The following is a 23,183-nucleotide window of genomic DNA, read 5'->3' on the forward strand; positions in this document are numbered from 1 at the left end:
AGCCATGGGTGGGGTCACATGATACATTCATACTCCAAGGGTCCTGGAACTCACCAAACCTGTCAAAATTCATGGCGAAGCTTCAACTGTGCCTTATTTCGAACAATGCACTTCGCTACTATTTTCATTCAAATGACTATTATCAAGCATAAGTTACATGAAGAGCTGGAATGTTATACCATTATGGTACAACCCTGCTGCCATTCATGCCAGCTTATGTTTGATAGTGATCATTTGACAGAAACTAATAGCGAAGCAGATCGTTCAAAATAAAGGACAGCTCAATGTTTACCATGGATTTTACCAATTATTTGGCGGTTGAATATCCCCACCTACAAATATACATAAAACAATTCCATCTGTGCCTACTGATGCATCACAATTGGTGGGTCACTCAGTGTTCCAAGTAGCCCGCCATTGCCAATTCTTTAATTTACACTCCAGGGCACCGTCGGAGTTCCTCTGGATGTGGATTTGGGTGCTGAGAATTCACTGCAACGTCTGACCCATCAGCAGTCTTCACCCATACTGTTGTTTCCTAGCAGATTGCCTGGTGGTCTGCATTCCTTCTCCCAGCTGATGATGGGCTCTCCGGGGGAACACCAGTCATGCCATCGACCACCTTCTGAAACATCTTCCACAACATTTCAGGGTCTATGCGCCCATTTCGGGGGAGGACAGATCTGTTATTCAAGCTGACAAAGTTCGAAAACCAGGCAGAACGCAGGAACAGACAAAAACCTCTAGACGGTGTTTTTAATATTTTCTAATGCTACTGTTGCCACAAAATACTACGTATGGGCCATATCAGCATATCAGCATGCATGGCCACACAATAAAGCTAGCAGTGCAGGAGCCTGGAGCTCAGTAGTTTTCCAATTGTGCTCTCGTGTTGTTCATTGTACTCAACGTTATTTGGCTTTTTATAATCCTGTGTCTAGGCTCTCAATTTGGGTTACCCTCCAGCTGTGTCATCGTGTCATCTGGTCTCCAGACATCATCCAACAAAGCAGTGAGTAGAATTGACAACACCACATGATGTCATCCAAGATGGTGGCCATGACGTCAGCTGATGACGCAAGTTTCATTATCCCAGATGGCGGCTTTTGATGGGAAAGTGCCAAGCCCTCGCCCCCCCCCCCCCCCAGAAAAAAGGCAGGAAGTTAAAATTCCAACAGGATAATTCATCACACATAGTTATCTCTACTAACCTAAGAAAATCGAGGGAAAATACGTCACTTTAGCTACCTCCACTAACCTAAATCTCCCAAATGCCACCTCTTCCTAGGAACAGGCTCCAAGTTTCAATTTTGGTGATAAAGGTCAATTCACGTACGTCAACTAAGCTAAGCAAATGGCACGAAAGACAGGACACTTTGACTAACCTCAGTCACCTGACCGCCACCTCGTCCTAGGAACTGGCGCCAAGTTTGAATTTTGGAGGTAAAGATAGGTCACTTGGGATTTTTCTACCAATGTAACAGAATGACAGGAGACAAAGCTCACCTCCACTAACTTAAGTTACCCGCGCTCCACCTCTTCCTATGGATTGGTGGGAGATGGACTCAGCCTACATTGGGCTGCTGGAGAGAGGAAGGAGTGTACTTTATTTATTTTGGAACCATTTATTTAGGGATGGAGTATATTTATCACAGTGATACAGAACACACGCTCTGACATGCCACACAGCATAGAGAACTGCAAACTACTCCTAAATAACTCATGTATAATGCTCTACACACGCACTTGCTAATTGTAAACTGTCAAAATAACGCACTGCACAGCCCAGAGACATGCAAACCACTCATATATAATGCAATACATTTACATCAAGAGAGCCAAACAACTCGCAAATTGTCAAAATAATAGTCCATCTAAAAGACTCTGCAAACTTGCTTGCTAATCATCAACTATCGAAATCATGTACCAGTCTTTATTTAAACAATTAGAGACAGCACCACCATCTGTGTGTTCACCAGGAGCTCCACACTCCAACTGACCTGTACACACAACCACCAGCAGAGGCCGCAGTCGTCCGTGATGTCAGCTGATGAAGCGAGTACCGTTATCCAAGATGGCGGCAAACAGTGTAATCAACATGCGGTCTAGACCTAGTACACAGCACCACCACCAGAAAGAGCTGTCGTTCATGCAGTGATGTAATCCAAGATGGTGGCGTGAAATGGCGGGAAAACGACTCTGCCTGTGCTAGGCTGATGGACAGAGCAAGGAATGAGTGTACTTTATTAATTTTTGAACAATTTATTTAGGGATGGAGCACATTTATCACGCTGATAGAAAACACATGCTGGAGTTAATTACTTTCAGTACAGACCTGCAATCTGCTCCTAAATAATGCAGTACACAGTGCAGGCACAAAACTGTAAACTGTCCAAATAATGCATAGCACAGCCTACAGACCTGCGCACGAAATAATTCAACAGACACGCAATTAATGCACATAAACACAACCCCCCCACCCCCACACTCTGTCCACTAGACCCCAGAGGAGGCTACAGGCAGCTCCTGTGAAGTGACATCACAATGAGCTGTCAAACCACACACAGATGTCCACACGCATGAGGCAGAGACATCCATTTCATGCTGGATACCTGAGAAATTCCTCTCGACATACGTGTTCACCTAGGCACCAATGCTGACACGACTGGGCGGAGGTGCAAACACTCCACTGTCGTAGACACCACTGGACGCAGGTTAATGCTGCCTCCATTTTCGGGTATACAGTCACAAGCACACTCACACTGCTCCCGTATGCGAGACACCTCCCGGCTGCACGTGTCTTTACCATTGATGACAGAGTAGCACAAGGCACATTGTTCCTAGCGCGACATGAGAGACGCATCTAACTGTGCTTAACTGCAAACAGCGTAGAATAACATCGAATACATTCGTCCCAGCGGTCGTAAAGTGATACCCCAGTCCATCATGTGTTACCCTTCCCAATTTCAACACACACAAACGTTCCCACCCCAATGTAGAGGCTCCTATATCCCAGCACAAAGGATGTGAATGAATCGAGCATTATGATTCACTCTTATCGAATTTACCCGTCGAACTACTGCAGCCATCGGTATCGAAGACCCATCCACCTTTCCTTTCTTTCTGCAGATGGCACTTCCTGTGGTAAAATTATCTTGCATAGATCGTTAAAGTGGCTCAAATGGTTCAAAAGGCTCTGAGCACTATGGGGCCTAACTTCTGGGGTCATCCGTCCCTAGAACTTAGAACCAGTTAAACCTAACTAATTACTTGAAATTAACTAACCTAAGGAAATAACGCACATCCGTTCCTGATGCAGGGCTCGTAACTGTGACCGTAGCAGTTGGGCGGTTCGAGACTGTAGTGCCTAGAAACGCTCGGCCACTCCGGCCAGCGTTAAAGTGCATTGACAGTTAAACTAGTAGAGTTGTTTATAGATCATCAAATACGTATGAGACTCACAAGAATACTGGAAGCCAGGAACATATTTACCAGTGTAACTACAATTAAATGTTACGATTGCTGCTACTGTGTGACACGGCTCGATGTAGTGGTAATGTCTCCTATTGACGGCTGTGTTTCTGGATTGAATCTCAGTGTCTATAGCGCACATAATTTTCCACGTAAAAAATCTCTCTCATAACCTAGTGGTTATCGATGTGCTGAACCTATATGTCCCTCACGATAGGTCACACAGTCATCTTCTCAAGTCCTGCTACAACATGAACCACACTAACTTTACACTGCAATATATAAACATTTTACACAAACAGTGCTGTTATTTTTTATATCTGTACAGCACCCAAAAAAACTATGGAATACCTACACTCACACCGGCTATATGTCACGATGGTCCTCAGTCCTAGGGAAGCACCATCCAACCTTTATTTCTTTCTACAGTTGTGAGATTCAGCGGCAATAAACTATTTTACACTGATCTCCATATTGTAGCAACAACTAAACCTCGCAAAGCTCCACACATGTAGTCGAATATGGAAACTCACTTACTCAATTACAAAGCTCTCCCACTGAGAACGAGCTTGAAAATAAGAGCGTGGAACCAATCTCCAACCCAGCAATACATCACCGGGTATCGTGTCGACGTAGTAAACATACAATTTATATCCTCCACCATACAAAAACATAACATTCACATCAGAAAGCTGTCAGTGGATCGAAGTCGCTCTCAGAAGAACTGTTGTGCAGAGACTGGCTCGTCCCCCTCCCCCCCCCCCCCATCGGTACAAACGCGTTACTATTTTTGCTCCAAACCTGCATGCTCGCGTTTCTCCACCCATCTCCAGAATCTAGGGTTACAAGTACGCAAGTATTTTCGCATGGTTTACCATAATATTATATGATTTTCACGGTACTTCTCGATATCAAGCACACAGAAGCAGCCTCCCGATCGCGCACGCAATATAATTCTAAAGAAATAGACTGGAAATTATAAATCTACACCACTGAATAGCTAGAAACAAAGAGACGAAAAATGAAATTTCCACCTGCGAATACCAATCTCGCTGATGTAACAGATTCTAAATCAACCCCATAATTTACGAAGTAAACTAAGATGTTTCTCATGTCTAGATAACTAGCGAATGTCTCTTTTACCTGATAGATGCACACCCCACAGTCGATCTTCACTCAACTAAATAAAGGTGTGAAATGTGCAGAAGCAGTAAGCCGAATATGCTATCATCATTATTCTCAACCCCCCAACACAGAAAAATTACGAACTATAAAAGCTCAACTAACTTCATCCGATCAGCTACAGGGAACAAGATGCCTTATAGTATGTCTAAATAATCATCAATTTGTGAATTTGTGTTTACAATAATCGCTTATGATATGTACAATTTTGGACATGTCATGGGATTGTACTTCTATGAAGAAGATATTGGCATATGATAAAACAACACTAAGTAGTTTCATGTAATACACTGCTCAACGTTAACATAGATGTGTATACGAGGTCTGAAGGTTTATAATACCCTCAAATTTGTATGTTTCTTAAGTTGACAAATTAATTTGTCGAAACTGGTAAAACGGAAATATATATGCACATGATGACTAATTTCTATGAAATCTACAGATGACCTTGAGATCATAAACTTGTTCATCACGTGCCACCCATCGATGATGTCACAAGCCATGCACTCCTCATCGATCGTTCTGCAACATTTTCAAAAATTACAATTGGCTTGTTTGTCAACGTTTGGTCTTCGATGACGTTATGCCCCGCTGGCCCCTGCGCTGTTCTCGAAAGCCAACATATAAATTGGCGAGTTTCTCAGCGACGCGACAGTAGCACCTGAAGATGGCGGGCAGTTGTCTCGCTGAAATATTCTGCGGTTTCTACAATATTATTCGGCGTAATTCCCGGGAACCTATCAAGCAGATGCAGCGCTGGGAAAGCCTCAAACAGCACATTGGCTTTTATGTTGGCACTACAGATAAAAACTCTAGTTTATGCAGCACATATTGATAAATAAAATCTAGCTGTTGAAGCACACTAAGTTACCACAAAGCATTTTCAAATTAGATATTTCCACGTTTGAATTGTATGTATAACATATTTAAATATGTATGGCTCTCTTATTGGCTCTACTGGCACAAATTATAGTAGGTGAGCATAGTTCGATCTTCATGTCGTACCTCAATATTATACAATTAATGTATAGAAAATACATAAAACTGGTTCAGTAACATTACAAAACACACATGACCACTACTGCTGATATAATTTAAACCTTACAGTGCACCTCTCAAGAGTAATCCACAAGTAAACAATGTTATTCTCACCTATAAACTCTCCAAAACTAGTATGTATGCAGGAGCTGCTATAAAATTTACTATTGGATGGACTGGATAGTTTTCTTTGTGGACCCTTCGTTGACATCTCATGTTGGGGACTTCAGGATTTTTTTGTACGATTCTCTGTTTCTCTCTGTCTATAAATGCAAATGCTTTGGAGCATGTTTTTGACATGTGTTTGAAATCCGTAAGTTGGCTTTGATTTTAACTTTTTTATGATGTTTTTGCTGATGAATCCATCTGTATTTCTATGTATTCATTTGTCTTCGTGAGGAAGACGGTATTGCCTTTGTTAGATTGTGTTATAATGATTTTCTGTCCAATAGCGAATTTCAGAGCAGCTTCTACATAGCAAAAAAAAAAAAAAAAAAAAAAAAAAAAAACTGCAGTCCCAGCTCACCCAGTGCTAAATAGTTCTCAACTGACAGAACATATACTACATATTAAAATCCCTGACACAGCAACTCTGCTCTCTTTCGATGTAGAAACTATGTACAGTTTCATCCCTGTTAAAGAAACCATAAAAACAATGAAGAAAATCTGAAAACACACTGCCTGTTAGCTCAAGGACACACAGATGAAGCAATAAAATTATTACACTTAATAACACAGCAAAATGATCTTGAATTCAATCAAGAATGCTACATACAAGAAGAAGGTCTACCCATGGGTTCACCCCTTTCGGGAACATTAGCCAGCATATTCGTGAATCATACAGAGAAACTAATGTTTGAAGACATAATAAAAAAGAAAAACTACAACATTATCCAGTGGTCCAGTTACATGGATGACATAATATGCACGATGGACGAACATAGGAACAGAATACTGCAACTATACAAAGACAGAAGTACTGTACAAAAAAGCATTAGGTTCAGAGTAGAAGAAGAACAAGAAAACTCACTCAACTTTCTAGACATAACCATAAGAAAAGACAATAAACAAACACACATTTCACATATACATAAAACCCACAATGAGAGACATTATCTTAAATGTAACCTCAAATGGCCTTCAGAATCACAAACAGGCAGCAGTCAAAAGTTAAACAGACTCAACAGGATCCCCCTAAACACTTATGTTTATCAGAAAGAGCTAGCCAGTATAAAACAAACAACATTAAATAGTTCAAATGGCTCTGAGAACTATGGGACTTAACATCTGTGGTCATCAGTCCCCTAGAACTTAGAACTACTTAAACCTAACCAACCTAAGGACATCACACACATCCATGCCCGAGGCAGGATTTTAACCTGCGACCGTAGCGGTCACGCGGTTCCTGACTGAAGCGTCTAGAACCGCACGGCCACACCGGCCGGCACAACATTAAAAAATGGACGCAAAGAAACAATAGCAGACTATTTGACAGGAAAATGAAGAGGAAAATAATGAAAAAACTAACCAAACTACATCAGTACATACAACCAATCACAACATATTGACATATAAAACACGTAACACATTCAAAACACTATGCACAAACACTGCTCACAAAACAATCAATTCAATACAAAAGCACATCCAATATTTGAAATCAAAACTGGACAAAGCCAACGGTCTGATATCTATCAGCTAAGTTGCAGAGACTGTGAAAAAATATACATTGGAATGATTGGCTGGACATTCGACACAAGATATAGAGAAAATGGCAGACCACTTAAATACCGTAGATACCATTCAATATTTGCAGATCATCTAAAACAAGAAAGCTATAGTAAAAGCAATGTGGAAAAAGGTATGAATATCAAAGGAACAATTAAAGACAAGACACCTCTTTCTCTACAAGAAAATTTTCACAAACACAACGCATTAACACAAAATAAACAGTTGCTCAATGACGAAATAAATATTGGAAACCAGGCTCCATTTAAAGTAATTGATGAAATTACATGAAAAAGGAAAGAGCCTTTTCCATCCTTCATCCCCTCCCACTCTTCCCCCCCCCCCCTCACACTATCATTTCACTTCTTCACTTCTTGCTTTTCAAGTTCTCCTCCAACGCACACTCCATCACACTACCAAGACTACTATAATTTCTCCCTTCCTCACCCATAAAAAAAGAAGGATTGTTGGTCAAAGGGAAACTAGTGCGAAGATTATGTTGGCAACACTACAAGACAACCACAACACATACTTAGAAATGTAAAATTACACAGTATACAATGCTACAAGTGTGGTGTGAAAAACATCAAAATTTCATAATGCTGCAGAACAACCTAAAGTTAGACCACAACTACCAGTGTCTAAAGATGAAAAGCATAAACGATGAGCTAGCAGACGGCATTTCCCGATGTATGCGAGAAAGTAAGAGATCATCACCGTAAGTACATACCAACATTTGTTGAAGAACTCTATTTCGATCTAAAGTAAATAAAAATGTAAGAAAACGTAATTACAGACCATTGATAATGATTGACCTCAATAAAGCGAAACGCGCTTGGTGAAAGAAAGACGCATTTTTGTAGTTGCAACGACAGAACAAACATACCCTCAGAAACTGTAAAGCGACTACGGACAACATGGCCCCACAAAAGAAGAATTTGCAAAATTCATCTCTAAAACTGGTCGTAAAATTACTAATAGTTTGCAGAAACTCTTTGATAGTCTTTATCTTGCACTATAAATAATTGCCATCTTCTACTGATAGTGTCAAACATTATAGAATTCCTCAAACTATGATAATAACATTATCTTGCAGTTCCTAATCTTTTTCGTCTTTGGCAGATAATGCTACACGTGGTCTGACACAGAAGAAACTACATTCTTAGATGGGTACTAATATACACTGATACACATAAGAAATGAGAGTTCCTGTGCTTTAAAAGTCATCTAAACATTATGCATGTAATTAATAATTACTTGCTACAGTATTAGTTTCACATAGCATCACAGAACATAACCATGTTGTGCTGACAACTGAAATGCAGCATTTGTAACACAATAACATCCTTTTTAAAATACCTATAGCCAACATCTCAGAGCTTATTGGAAAATTAAGAAGTTAAAACAAATTTACGCAGTATGTTGAAATTACGTAGATCTGTTGAGACGTGGATAATGGCAAAAATTGAGGTAAGTTACATCTTGAGTTCCAGGCAAAGCCAAACAAACTGAGGTTCCTTCTTTAAAAGCTGTCCAGTGTGGTAGTTACAACACGTAATTTAATGGTTATTTCAGTGAGAACTGAAGGTAGATATGTAAAGCAGACACTAATGGGCAGGGAAATATATATCGTGAAAACACGAATTTGGCACAACTAGTAATCTTGTTTACTAACGAGAAATGGTGCCATTGCCAGGTTGCTCGACACCTTAAATTAAATTTGCTAGACAAAATTTCCAGTTCCGAAACGACAGTGTCTGCACTTCAAGTGGCGTTAAGTTAATAAACGACGGCCCTGCCGACCTCTGAACGCTGTCCTTGCAATGTCCCACTAAGGTAAGCAGAAACTGCTTACAACCTTTATTATATTTTACAGCATTTCTCATTTCACAGAGTGCTATCTGCAGATTAATATTCATTCTTACGAAACAGATTGTAACATTACGTAATCTATTATTTGTTCCTTACAATATTGTGAATGCTTGTGTTCCTTCAATTTGTTATTACCTACTAAGTGATCTTGAGCACGTTTCCCGAATTTGTCTGAAACTCATGTGTATCCGTTATATGGTATGATTCACTGAATTAAATAATAATGAGCGTAAGCGTTACTGTAGAGATACAGGAAAAAGCTATACAATAGAAAAAGAGGTGAATAAACTTCCTTGGCGAAAGATAAAACAGACTTACAATCCATAAGACATAAGTTTATTAGTAAACTTACAATAAGCATCCAGCATCAATGACGTTTTCGATGTTAAGAAAAATGTTTTTCTCATCATTTTGTAAAGCGATTTGGAGATATTTTGTAAAATAATGGTAAAAGACAAATGAACATTTTTACTGACGTGGATTACATCGTAACTGTACAAGATGTTGATAGAGGGAAATAAACGTATTTATTCAAAACGCCATGAAGTAGACCGGTAACCTATCACCTACTGGCAACGGGAGTGCTAAGTACGTTGCATCTGCACTTGACTTACCGAATGTTGGTTTCGCTGTTCAACAAAAATACCTGAAGTTCGAAGTTTTTAAACTAGGGAGTGCAGGAGTGACAAACATAGTCCATGTTATTAATTTCACTGAGATCGTATTCGGGGCCAATGTTAAAATTCTGTCGCTGGAAGTCAGTAATATTTAGCTTTGTTCTGTTTTTCTTTTTTAGTGAGCAGTGCACTGTGAAAGTTTTCAGATTGTCACATGTATGGCTCGGTTTAGAGAAGCTTTCTCATTAATACTGGATGTCGATAGATTTCTAAATGTGTGACAGTCATGATGGCACTTCACTTTATTTATAGCATTTGCAAAATTTTTACTCCAAACAGGTAATACGAGTAAAAATACAATTACTTTCTGCGGAAGAGGGAGAAGCGTGCCCTTAGATGACATACAGGGCTAAAACTATCACCTAACTGAACGAGATAGTGAATATTGTCGGGTGTTCAGTGGGTGATAACGCATGTGTGAATGAATGGTCTCTTCAGTCATACTGGAAACACGCGTCATGCAACAATCACGTGCAATAGTCCGAGTGCTTACTGTGGCAGCACCATTACAAAGAATTTTACTCCGTGCCTCAGTGTCGAGGCAGTTTTGTGAAGCGGTGTGCTGTGTTCATTGAAGATCGAATGGGATGTGCCTATGTAGCATAAACTGATACTGTAACGGTGAGATCAGACCCTTTCAACGTCGAGTTAATGCACAGTTACCGTTACATGTACTGAGCATTAACATCTTGAAGCACGGGTCGGAGGCCTCTGTTAAGATCTTGACGTGACGTCATTTAAAGTACTAAACACGTCGAAAGTAATCGCCGTTCGCACTAGAAAGACCGTCTATTTTAGTACAGTACATTAACTTCGATGAACTTTTTCTGGGAAATAACGTCGTTATTAATATACTAAGATATAATAGAATATTGACCACGTATTGTCTGAGCCTCTTTGTTACCACCAGTTCAACGTCTCGATGTTAGATTTTCGGCACCAGTATGACAATGTGGCTGACACGTGACGTGCAACTAACAAGTATTTATCGAGAAAAAGAACGTACCAAGCGTATCCCTTTTTTTTTATTTTTTTTATTACCATTGCTAGCCATTAATATTGCAATTCTAGAAACTATTACATATAAAAACATCTCATTGCTCTGCGTGTAGAGTATACGAGGAAGAAGAAATAATTAAATCTGTAGGGAATTCTGCGGGTATTTCACTGAAGTCTGACGTGTACAAAAGAAGGACGAGTACGAGAGATGAATTCCTTAGCTGCATCATGGACGCTTGTGACCTCATTAAAGAACAGCAGAGGTTCTCAGACAAGCAACAAAACATTTTCGCCCAAGAGCGCAAAAAAGCACTCAATTGACGGCGGGATATTCTAACATTTTTTTTGTGAACTGTCCAACAGCTGTAATATTACGTGTGTGCTTAGAGATGAATGTGTTATAGGTATGTATTCTTCAATTGATAATTTGTTAAACCGATGTTGTAATGTTTGCTAACTATTGTACATGTGTAAACCAAAGAGTGCATTGAAGAATACAAAAAAAATTATATTTACAACGTACACTATATGTATTCTGTCTCTAATACAGGATAGGACATTTTCTCATACGAATCTGTTCGCTTCAGATGACGGTTTCTGTAATATTCGTGAATACTGACCATCCAGTATGGGCCACGCTGTTGCAATAGCAACTAGTGTTGTGTGTTCTTCCAACCGTCCAAGGGCAATAGCTGGTCTAGCTTTTAGTTCCTCCATTCTGCGTCTGTTACAGTGGCATAGAGAACATCACAAAAATATTCTGGTTACTGGTACTATGCAATTTCTGTTACCTTTCCTTTTGTTGTGTGAAATGTCTTATCCATAAAACTTGAAATATACACTACCGTAAAAAATTAGTACTCATGGAAAGTCGACGTAGATTTTTATCCAGAGAAGTCAAATGGAACCTGGGAAATAGTAGACGTACTGACAATGGTTCCAGTACCGTTTGCCAATACCGTAGTGTCATAGCTGACTGAGCACCATATGTGTCAGCCCTTTAATACGGAATGTTCACGGCCAGAAGTCTCACTGTGGTCAAACGTGTGACGCCAACAGGCAACCGTACCACTGGGGTGCAGTCGAGCTTCAGATTGGTTCAAATGGCTCTAAGCACAATCATTATCATCATCATCATCATCATTTAAGACTGATTATGCCTTTCAGCGTTCAGTCTGGAGCATAGCCCCCTTATACAGTTCCTCCATGATCCCCTATTCAGTGCTAACTTTGGTGCCTCTTCTGATGTTGAACCTATTACTTCAAAATCATTCTTAACCGAATCCAGGTACCTTCTCCTCGGTCTGCCCCGACTCCTCCTACCCTCTACTGCTGAATCCATGTGTCTCTTGGGTAACCTTGCTTCTCCCATGCGTGTAACATGACCCCACGATCTAAGCCTGTTCGCCCTGACTGCTACATCTATAGAGTTCATTCCCAGTTTTTCTTTGATTTCCTCATTGTGGACACCCTCCTGCCATTGTTCCCATCTACTAGTACCTGCAATCATCCTAGTTACTTTCATATCCGTAACCTCAACCTTGTTGATAAGGTAGCCGGAATCCACCCAGCTTGCGCTCCCATACAACAAAGTTGGTCGAAAGATTGAACGGTGCACAGATAACTTAGTCTTGGTACTGACTTCCTTCTTGCAGAAGAGAGTAGATCGTAGCTGAGCGCTCACTGCATTAGCTTTGCTACACCTCGCTTCCAGTTCTTTCACTATGTTGCCATCCTGAGAGAATATGCATCCTAAGTACTTGAAACTGTCCACCTGTTCTAACTTTGTTCCTCCTATTTGGCACTCAATCCGTTTATATTTCTTTCCCACTGACATTACTTTTGTTTTGGAGATGCTAATCTTCATACCATACTCCGTACATTTCTGATCTAGCTCTGAAATATTACTTTGCAAACTTTCAATCGAATCTGCCATCACAACTAAGTCATCCGCATATGCAAGACTGCTTATTTTGTGTTCACATATCTTAATCTCACCCAGCCAGTCTATTGTTTTCAACATATGATCCATAAATAATATGAACAACAGTGGAGACAAGTTGCAGCCTTGTCTTACCCCTGAAACTACTCTGAACCATGAACTCAATTTACCGTCAACTCTAACTGCAGCCTGACTATCCATGTAAAGACCTTTAATTGCTTGCAAAAGTTTGCCTCCTATTCCATAAACTTGTAGAACAGACACTAACTTCCTCCTAGGAACCCGGTCATATGCCTTTTCTGGATCTATACAGCATAGATACAATTACCTGTTCCACTCATAACACTTCTCCATTATTTGCCGTATGCTAAGGATCTGGTCCTGACAACCTCTAAGAGGCCTAAACCCACACTGATTTTCATCCAGTTGGTCCTCAACTAATACTCGCACTTTCCTTTCAACAATACCTGAGAAGTTTTTACCCACAACGCTGATTAAAGAGATACCTCTGTAGTTGTTACAATCTTTTCTGTTTCCATGTTTAAAGATTGGTGTGATAACTGCTTTTGTCCAGTCTGATGGAACCTGTCCCGACTCCCAGGCCATTTCAACTATCCTGTGTAGCCATTTAAGACCTGACATTCCACTGTATTTGATGAGTTCCGACTTAATTTCATCCACCCCAGCCGCTTTATTGCTCTGCAATCTGTTGACCATTTTTTTCCACTTCCTCAAATGTGATCCTATTTCCATCATCATTCCTATCCCATTCTACCTCGAAATCTGAAACAATACTGATCGCATTTTCAGCTACATTGAGCAACTCTTCAAAATATTCCCTCCATCTGCCCAAGGCATCCACAGGATTCACCAGCAGTTTTCCTGACCTGTCCAAAATACTTGTCATTTCCTTCTTACCTCCCTTTCGAAGACAGCATCTAAAATGGGACTTAAAATCTGAGGTCATCAGGTCCCTAGTCTTAGAACTACCTATACCTGACTAACCTAAGGACATCAGACACATCCACGCCCGAGGCAGGATTCGAGCTTGCGACCGTAGAAGCAGCGCGGTTCCGGACTGAAGCCAGAACCGCTCGGCCGCAGGGCCGGCTGGACTCAAGCTTCCTGAGCCCAACTGAGCGCATTGCAGAGGGGTCAAATTGTGGTCTTCCGAATTTAGGAAGCACCTCTCGGAAAATTACCAAGAAAGTTGGACGTGGTGTGGCAGTTGTGCAATCATGTTTGTATCAGTGGCCACGTAAACATTCTCACACCTGTACACGAGGTTCTGAACGTCTACGCAGCACAGACGCCCATCAGCATCGCCGTGTTTTAAGGGTAGCAGGGCCAGATCGTACAGCTACCACAGCACAGATAAGAGGACTTGTGAGCCCAGCCGCATCAGTAATAATTGCTGTGAACCGGTTATTAGCTGTGGCTTTACGGGCACGCAGACCTCTAGTCCATCCTTCACTCACACCACATCATCGAGGTGCACAGCTCAAGTGTGATGCTTTCAGAGTACCACTTGTATCACGGAATGGCGAGCTGTTATCTTCGGCGATGAAAGCAGATTATGCCTGATGGTCTTCTGCACTTGCGACGCAGACGTGATAACACTGTCTCAGAAGAGTCTGAGGTGCGATAAGCTACAACACTTTTTCCACCTTTGGTGTTTCTGGAGGTGGGGGGGGGGGGGCTAACCAGCCCCCGGTATGTGAAGAATGTTGTTAGACCTATTCTTTTGCAGTTCTTGCATCAGGAAGGTGATGTGTTGTTCCAGCAGGATAACAGTTGCCCACACACTGCCCGTGAAACTCAACGTGCTCTGCAAGACGGGGAGCATAGTCTCTAGACATGTGTCTAATCGAGCACGTGAAGGATCTGATGGGACGAGAAATTACTCGTGCGACTCATCAACGAACAGCTCTTTCAGAAGTACGTGGAAAGGTAGAGCAGGCATGGCATAACGTATCCCATGACAGTATTCACCATCTGTTGGATGTCCGTGCCAGCGCAGGCATTGCCGCCCAGGGAGGTTACACCACGTATTAATATGGGTGTTTCAGCATGGGGTCAATACCTAGTACCTGAGAACCGCTTGAGCTATTGTCCTGTAAATGTTATTATTTTATGTGCTCCACAGACACTGTTGCAACAACAAATCTTGAGTCAATTGGGAACCTCTAAAATGGCGTATAATTTTTTTTTTCCAGCAGTGTAATATTTTTGTTAAATATAGACTTAAAGAGAAGTTTTAGTTAAAATGAAGTTCCCGGTGAAGTTATCAATGCCTCTACTCACTTTTGTAACCCTGCAGAGTAATGTGACGTCACTTTGACACAATGGCCTCGCATTTACTAGCACGTTGGCTTAGATGCTCGTGCGACGGCATCAGTATAGTTTTCCCGTGGTTTCTATAAAATTCTGAAGCCAAATATATGAATGGATCCCCTTGGAGGAAAACTGCCAGTTTCATTCCCTATCCTTCCCGTAGTGGTTATAAAGCTAACATCAGTAAGCCATCTGATACCACATATATCTACTATCGCGAAACATTAATGGAAGCAATTATCTTTTTCACATTCAAACTATAAATATCTTATGTTTAGCAGCTATCCATGTTATTCACTATTTCAAGACGGAAACATTTGTCAGAGAACAGCATGCTTCAGTTTACGAATAAGCCTTTCTTCATCTGTGGCAGTCCGCTGCCAATGACGTAGAAGGTACATCTATCACATAAAAACTGAACCTTGCAGTATATTAACATTCAAACCTCTCAAATTCTACCTTTCTCATTCCCATATTCACCTGGCTGATATTAACGCTCTTGATTGTATTTGTCTTATTTATGTTCGTGATCAGATACGGCTGCAGCCCCTGTTGCTTGCCTGTTGTATTCCAAGTATCTTAACACAGTATTCAGAAACATTACTTGTCCTCATCATACTTTACTGGCAGCGAAATTCTTGATCAGATGTTTCACAGTATCTTGCCGCAAAAGTTTCAGTACCGTTTTGAGAGGAAGATGTTTTATTTAACTGTGCACTACTCCTACCCCTACCAGGTTTCTCAGACAAACTAAACTGCCCACCTGTGTTTTCATCTATTTATTTATTTATTTATTTATTTATTTAGTTTTTGCATCGGTCTGCTCTTCTTCAAGAAATGTAACAAACTATAAAATTTGAATTCGGTTGAACGGAATCAAAAATACGAATAACGTGTTCCTCCATCTCGTTTACGGTTACTTTTGTGAGTTCGGTTCTCATCCCACGCCTTATTGGAATCGTGTTGACGGGACTACCGTATCTCGGATGACTGTGAACACTAAAGTCACTTTCCATTCACATTCCTGGAAAATTTAATTTCAGTTCATGTGAGTCATCGAATTTGAATTCCAAAAATAACTGGCACACTGCTGCTATTAAAGGAATCTCTCAATCTTTCTGTATTATTCCTAGGTACATAATTACTGCAATATTTTCACGTTGGCTAAAGTATAATTAACATGTCGTAGATGACGCTACGTCTTTACTTTTCTACAAAAGCAATTCTATAAAAAGAGAACGGAGTCTCTGCGCACAGTATAGGCGTATATAATAAGTGGTAAGTAACTTTTTATCGATTAGATAGTAGTTACATTGTTATACGTCCCTCATGCGGGGTGCTGATAAATTGCAGCACATCATACACTTACGTGGTGCACTTTGTTAATTGTATATTGTTGTTCATTCAACCTGAGAAAACATTTGTTTTTGAAAGTAGGCTGACTGTTTTACGAAGAGCTTAGGATGCATCAAATTCCCTTCGAGTTCAAGATGTGGAAGTCTAATTATCACATTTTGCTACCATTCTGACATTTCGCACGTTGCAAGTGAATACATGAATGTGTTGTTCGTTAGCCTAATGCCCAGGGAGATCTTCTGCTAGTATCTTGCATTAACGTTTTGTGGAAGTAAGCCTTTGTGAGTTTATCACGAATAACAGTTGACTGCTTCACCATCGTCTGAATCCGGTCGCTTTCGGTAACGTTTTCTTCTAAACGACATCATAAATTCGGTACCGTTTCATTGCCTCAAATAATATATGAGCTTCTTGCAGAGGCGAAATAGACTTCGTCGTTCTGGTGATGGGTTCTTGTGTTCACCACTCGCTAATAGCAGTCCACAGTCCAGTTCGGTGACATTCGTTTTATTTCATGGGCGGCCTCACTAATGTTTGCAGTCGTGCGTGAATTCCAGCAACGGGCAGGGAGAGCAGCGAGTGGAAACTTTCATTTTCCTGAGCCTCAGCTTACTTCCGCTCCAATAAACTCGCCTGAATCATGCGGTGTATGGCCTACGGTGTCGGCCGTACCTCATTCCTTCCACCGGCGTGACTCAGATTGCAGTTGTGAGAAAACCTAACGCCTATTCTCGTAAGTGACGTACACCTCGCAGTTTTTTAAGACTATTCAATTAAAGTCTTAGCTGAAACTTAGGGGGCTGAGCAGATATACGCTATGGTGTAGTTCGTAATGACGCTTTCTCCTTAAATACGAAAGTTTTTTTAAAATCATGGATTGGGAAACAATTTATTTGACAGCCAGATAAGACCAAGTATCAGGATCAGAATACCCATTTTGATGCTACCGATTAATAAAAAAAAACATACTCAAGGCTACAAAACATCAACATGTTATGAATTGCAGGGTTCTTCGCTGTCTAGATGAAATGAAGCAGCGCAGTTGTTCGTACGTCCGTGTTATTTTAATGCAAAAAATGTTTCAGACCGTAAGAAGAATCGGAAATCAGTGAACCGACGGACGTAGAATCTACCTATAGACTATGTTAACAAATTGGAAAATTTTATTCTTTGCTTGTTCTTGTTGAAAACGCTGTACGGGAGAGAGGAATTTATCATTTATGCTCTCATACGTCTGTGTACAAAAAGTATACAAGGAGTCGAATAATATATCAGCAACAGAGTAAATGTTCAACTAGAGCAGATACTAACGCTGAGGTTTACAAAAGCCATACTACATCTAGCTAGTAGGGATGGATTTGTGACAACGAAGTTCAGATTAATGATGAACATGTATTTCAAGTTATCAAGGGTAAGCGTCACAGCTAATGCATGGAGATGATAACATTGACTCACGAAAGGTAGGTAAAGAGATACTCAAGGATGTTGAACGCATCACAAAAACAAAAGTACATACTATCTGTACCTATCTGACGATGAAGAAATATAATAATGCCGGTTCCAATTGACCATAAGTGCAATTGCCCTGAAGGACGAGGACTAAGTAATAACCTGAAACGTATTCGCATTTAAGAGGTAATACGAACCTTGGCACTATCACTAAAAAGTAAACAGGATGAGTCACTAAGTATTGGTAACTCCGTAAGTATGATAGGAGCTGAGAAGTTTGTGGGACAAAAGTTGCATGGGACAACGGGGGCCATAATATGAGGTTGGTTTTTTGTTGGTAGGTGGGGTCGTGTCAGAGATATTGTAAGCTTTGCTTTTTTAAATGGGATGCTATAGTTTGGTACTTATTTTCTGATAGCGGCTATCTAGACAAATCCAATGATGTGAGACAGTATGGTCTTTGAAGGTCAACGAAAGTCAAAAAGGTGGCATGATCGTCATTTACAGAAGATGTTCGAAGTGATGACCATTGGTATCAATACAAGGCTGCAATCTTCTTATTATGGATAGTGGTAGTCCTTATCACTCGGCAATACAACACTAATAGACTAATAGGAACGTTAAGACTAGTATCGTCGAATCAAGGGAAAGTGAATGATGTATTCCTTCAAAGAACAAGTCGATATGCTTATTTACGGAGAATGCCAACGAAATTCAGTGAGAGTTAAAAACTTATACTTTGAAAGATATCTTCACCGTACTCACCCTATACGTGTACATTTAAATGTGTGTATGATAAATTGAGATCAACTGGATCTTTTACGTTTCGGAAACATATCCGGCAGAGGAAAGTTACTATCGAGGAAACAGACATTGGTACTCTAGCCACTGTGGTTCGAGATTCTTGAGTTCGTTTGTGTCAAATCGCAAGGAGCTGTGGCATGAGTCTCAGCAGTGTTGTTCGTGTTCTGCATAGCCATAAATATCATCCTTACCATATCAACCTCGAAAAATAATTAGCTCTTACGGATTGTATGAGTCGCATTGAATTCAGCCGATGGGCTCAACTTGAGGTTCAGAGGGATGACATATTTTTTAATTTGATTTTATTTACTGACGAGGCTACATTCACGAACCACGGAAGTGTTAATTTGTATAACATGCCTTTTGGGAAACTGAAAATCCATGTTGGCTGCGGCAAGTTGCACACCAAAAACAGTAGTCGGTGAGTATGGTGTGGTATTCTGGAGAACAGAATTATAGTGCCCTATTGTATCGAAGGATATCCTAATGGTAGGAAGTACACCACGTTAGTGCACGGAACATTAGGACTGTATTGTAGTAACAGGGAACAGGATGTGGTATCAACACCATGGGTGTCCGGCATATTCTTCGCTGATGGCTAGAAATGAGTTGCAGAGACAATTCCCAAATCGTTGGATTGGACGCAGAGGAGATGTGTCGTTGCCGGTTCGTTCGCCAGATTTGACGCCTCTGGATGTTTTCTAGTTGGGATTCGTAAAAGACATTGTTTATGAAGACGTCCCAACTTCACCTGTAGATATGCGAGAGAGAATTGTCAGAGCATGTGTTTCCATAAGTGCCGAAGTGATAAGGAATACCACCTAATCCTTGGTAAGAAAATTGCAGCACAGCATTGATACCAAAATGGTCATCACTCTGAACACCTTCTGCAAATGGCCGTTCATGCCACGTGTTTGACCTTCGTTAACCTTCAATGATCTTAGTACTACACATCATTAAATTTGTCTCGATAGCCGCTATCAGAAAATAAGTAGCAAACAATAGAATCCCATTAAAAAAATTGACTTTCATATCTATGACGCGACTCCACCTAGCAACAAAAATCCACCGTCATATTATAGCCCCCGTTGTCCCATGCAATTTTTCACCCCCAAACTTTTCAGCTCCTATCATACTTTCGGAGCTATTCTTGATGGCAATAGTTAGTGACTGTATATGAACTGCCGGAGAAAATTATCACACCTGGAAAGACATTGTCCATTTTGATCTGATAACTAAATATGCCATCTTGAAGATAGTAGACGTACTGATAACGGTTCCAATTTCGTCCGCCAACTGAGAGCGTAGTGGCATAGCTACCAGAGCGCCATCTCCGTCTGCCCTTTAAGGGGCTCCGGAAAGGCTCAAAATCATGAAAAGTTCAATATTTACTTTTTTGCATTTTCTGAATCTGCAGACAATTGCTTTTTAATAGATATATAATTTATTCAATTCCGAAGACTACAAATATTTTAAATCTTTTTTTTTTTAAATGTGTTCTACATGGGCGTGACCCACTGTGGCGCTGTGCGATATGTTAATTACCTTGGTGACGGTGAGTCTAAAAGTTTCAAACATGTTCAAGGACTGAAGCCCTATGGTGATGATGTTGTAGTGCAGATATTTGAGTGTATTTGACACGTACAGAAGCGAATGGGAACAAGACTTCGGCGACTGAAAGCTTCGTACAAACAACAAAAACTCAGTGATGGTAAAGGGTTGGATGGGAAAAGAGGGTTAACTGACAGTGTAATTGACAAAATACAGAACTATTATGGAATAGCTATTAGGCAAAATACACAAAGTGTCGACGAAATGAAGAAGGCTGTTTGGACTCATTTTTTTCATACTTCTTCAACCGATGAAAATCCCCAACATAGCTTGTGTCCCAAAGAAGAAGACAGTTGATGTAAATATAACAAAGGATTGCTAACTGGTGAAATGTACACTCATAAGGATAGTCTGCCTCATGCAATAATGTGGTGATAAAACCTATTTTCAGAGACTTAGCAGCACCTGAACTGTTGAAAAAGTGTATTCACGGATAAACTCAAAACCCCAATGAAAGTGTAAATAGTGTTATATGGGCGAGAATCCCCAAGACTGTATTTGTTGGAATAGAAACACTTCACTTTGGTGTGTATGATGTAGTTGCGACTTTCAATGATGGCAACATTGTAAGGTGCAAGGTATTTAGAAATATGGGAATGAAGATAGGTTCTAACATGGTACGAGCGATGCTTGCTTTAGACAAGGAACGCCTTCGGGCTGCAGACAGGGCTGTAAAGAGTCTAGAAATACAAGCAAGAGTAAACAGGAGGAGGAACAAGAGGAAACTGGAGGAGGAGTTTGCAGAGGATGAAGATAATCCATCCTATGGACCTGAAATGCACTAAAAAGTTAATCCAATCTTTGTCGCTCGATTCCCAAAACTTTTATTTTCTCATACTAATTACATGTTTTCTAAGGATCTTCCAAACATATTTGTTTCAAACCTTCAGTAAATGTTACACAGTACCTTCTGCAAAATTTAACACAGACTTTTTCCAAAAAACTGTATATTTTTGAATGTATAAATAAAAAATTGCAAAAACATGTTGTGAATTTTCATTACAATTGAAAAAAAAATCATCTTTAATAACTGGACTAAAATTTTGTAAAATCCCTGTGTTAAGTTGTAGCCCATATTCCAATAAATAATCTGTAAAAAGTTCAACTTCCTACCTCAAATACTTTGTGAGGAAAGATGTAATTTAGAAGCGTTATTTTAACATTGCAAGTATAGAGCGTTCCGGAGCCCCTTAATAGGGAATTCTGGCAGCCAGATGGCTCAGCTTTGTGCAAATGTGTGAAACAATAAGGCAACAATGCCCCGGATTCGCACTGGTGCTTCCCATAGGAATTTGAGCAAGTTTGAACGGGATCAAATTGTGGCCTTCCGAGTGTCAGGGTAGTCCTTTCGGAGAATTACCACACACGTTAGATGTGTTGCGTGTTAGTTGTGCAACGATCCTGATATCAATGGCCACGTTAACCTTCATGCGCTCGCGCTAGGAATAGTCACGCCCGCGCTAACGCGGGCGGTCGGCCAACCGCCCGAGAGTTTTCATCAATCTCTTGAGGTTTTCCGTTTTTAAAGGTCATATTCCCTTAAAATATCGACATAGGATATCTCACACAATATTGAAAACACATTTGTAATGCAAATTATTTATTTAACAATAAAATATACAATGGAATACAAAAAGGAAGCCAAATACCCAAATGAAATATAAGAACATTTTTTTAATTGTAATGTTTTAGGACTATATAATGTAATACTTAAGACAAGAATTATTCACTCTCTTAACTCGTCACAAGAAAATCTAACTTTGCTTTGGAAAAAGAATTTTTGATTGAAAACGTCACAAACATTTCTGTCAGTGAAAAATGCTGATCAGTCTGTATCCATTTCATTCTCGTTCTGAGGCAGACAACAATTATTGCACGTAACTGTCATGGTTGAATGTCGTAGACAGACGTTTCTTCTACATTCACCTCATTCTCGCTTTGTTTTTATATTCTTTTTTGAGCCACACAATTAACATATCCCTCTCTTTGTAGGGGTTGATACAGCTGGATAAACGACGTCACTCTATCTGTAATTTTCCAAAAATACTAGCAAATCTTTAGGTAAATGCTTCAGTTTAGCTCTTTCTTTCAGATTTTCGCTCATCAGTTCCAAAGATAACGCATGTAAGAGTTGTCTTCTCGTTTTTTCTTTTATATTACCTGTGTTGAATTGAAAAATGCGTAACGAATTTATTCCTGCCAAGTCAAGTAAGCGGAAAAATATACATGCAGACCACCTTTGTGTTCTTCTTGATGTAGGAATTCTGGAGCACATGAGGTCTACAGTATCAACTCCACCTTTGGTTGAATTATAGTCTGTCATTTGTACAGGTTTTTTGGTATCTTCATCAATGATGTCGGCATCATGCATTGTAGAGAGCACTACTACAGCTTTCCATTTCTTTTGTAATCATAGCAATCACAGTTTTGGCGTCTTGACAACCGAACATGTAGTCTCCTGCCACTGCATTTCCATTTACTGTCACAAATTATGGGGGAATTTTTTTTTATTTTTTCTCATCGTATCTAAAAAAGTGAGGCCTTTGCTAAGGAGGTATTCAGCCAACGGGTAACTTGAAAAATAATTATCAGTTGTTACATTTCTATTTGTTCCTTCTATGCATTCAACCAATCTAGCGAACAAATCGTATAGTTTGTTGGAGAGTACTTTAGGGCCTGGCACTTGTTTTCCGCAGTACTCTTCTAAATTAAATGTATAA

Source organism: Schistocerca cancellata, chromosome 6 (assembly GCF_023864275.1).
Source record: "Schistocerca cancellata isolate TAMUIC-IGC-003103 chromosome 6, iqSchCanc2.1, whole genome shotgun sequence".
NCBI classification, from domain to species: domain Eukaryota; kingdom Metazoa; phylum Arthropoda; class Insecta; order Orthoptera; family Acrididae; genus Schistocerca; species Schistocerca cancellata.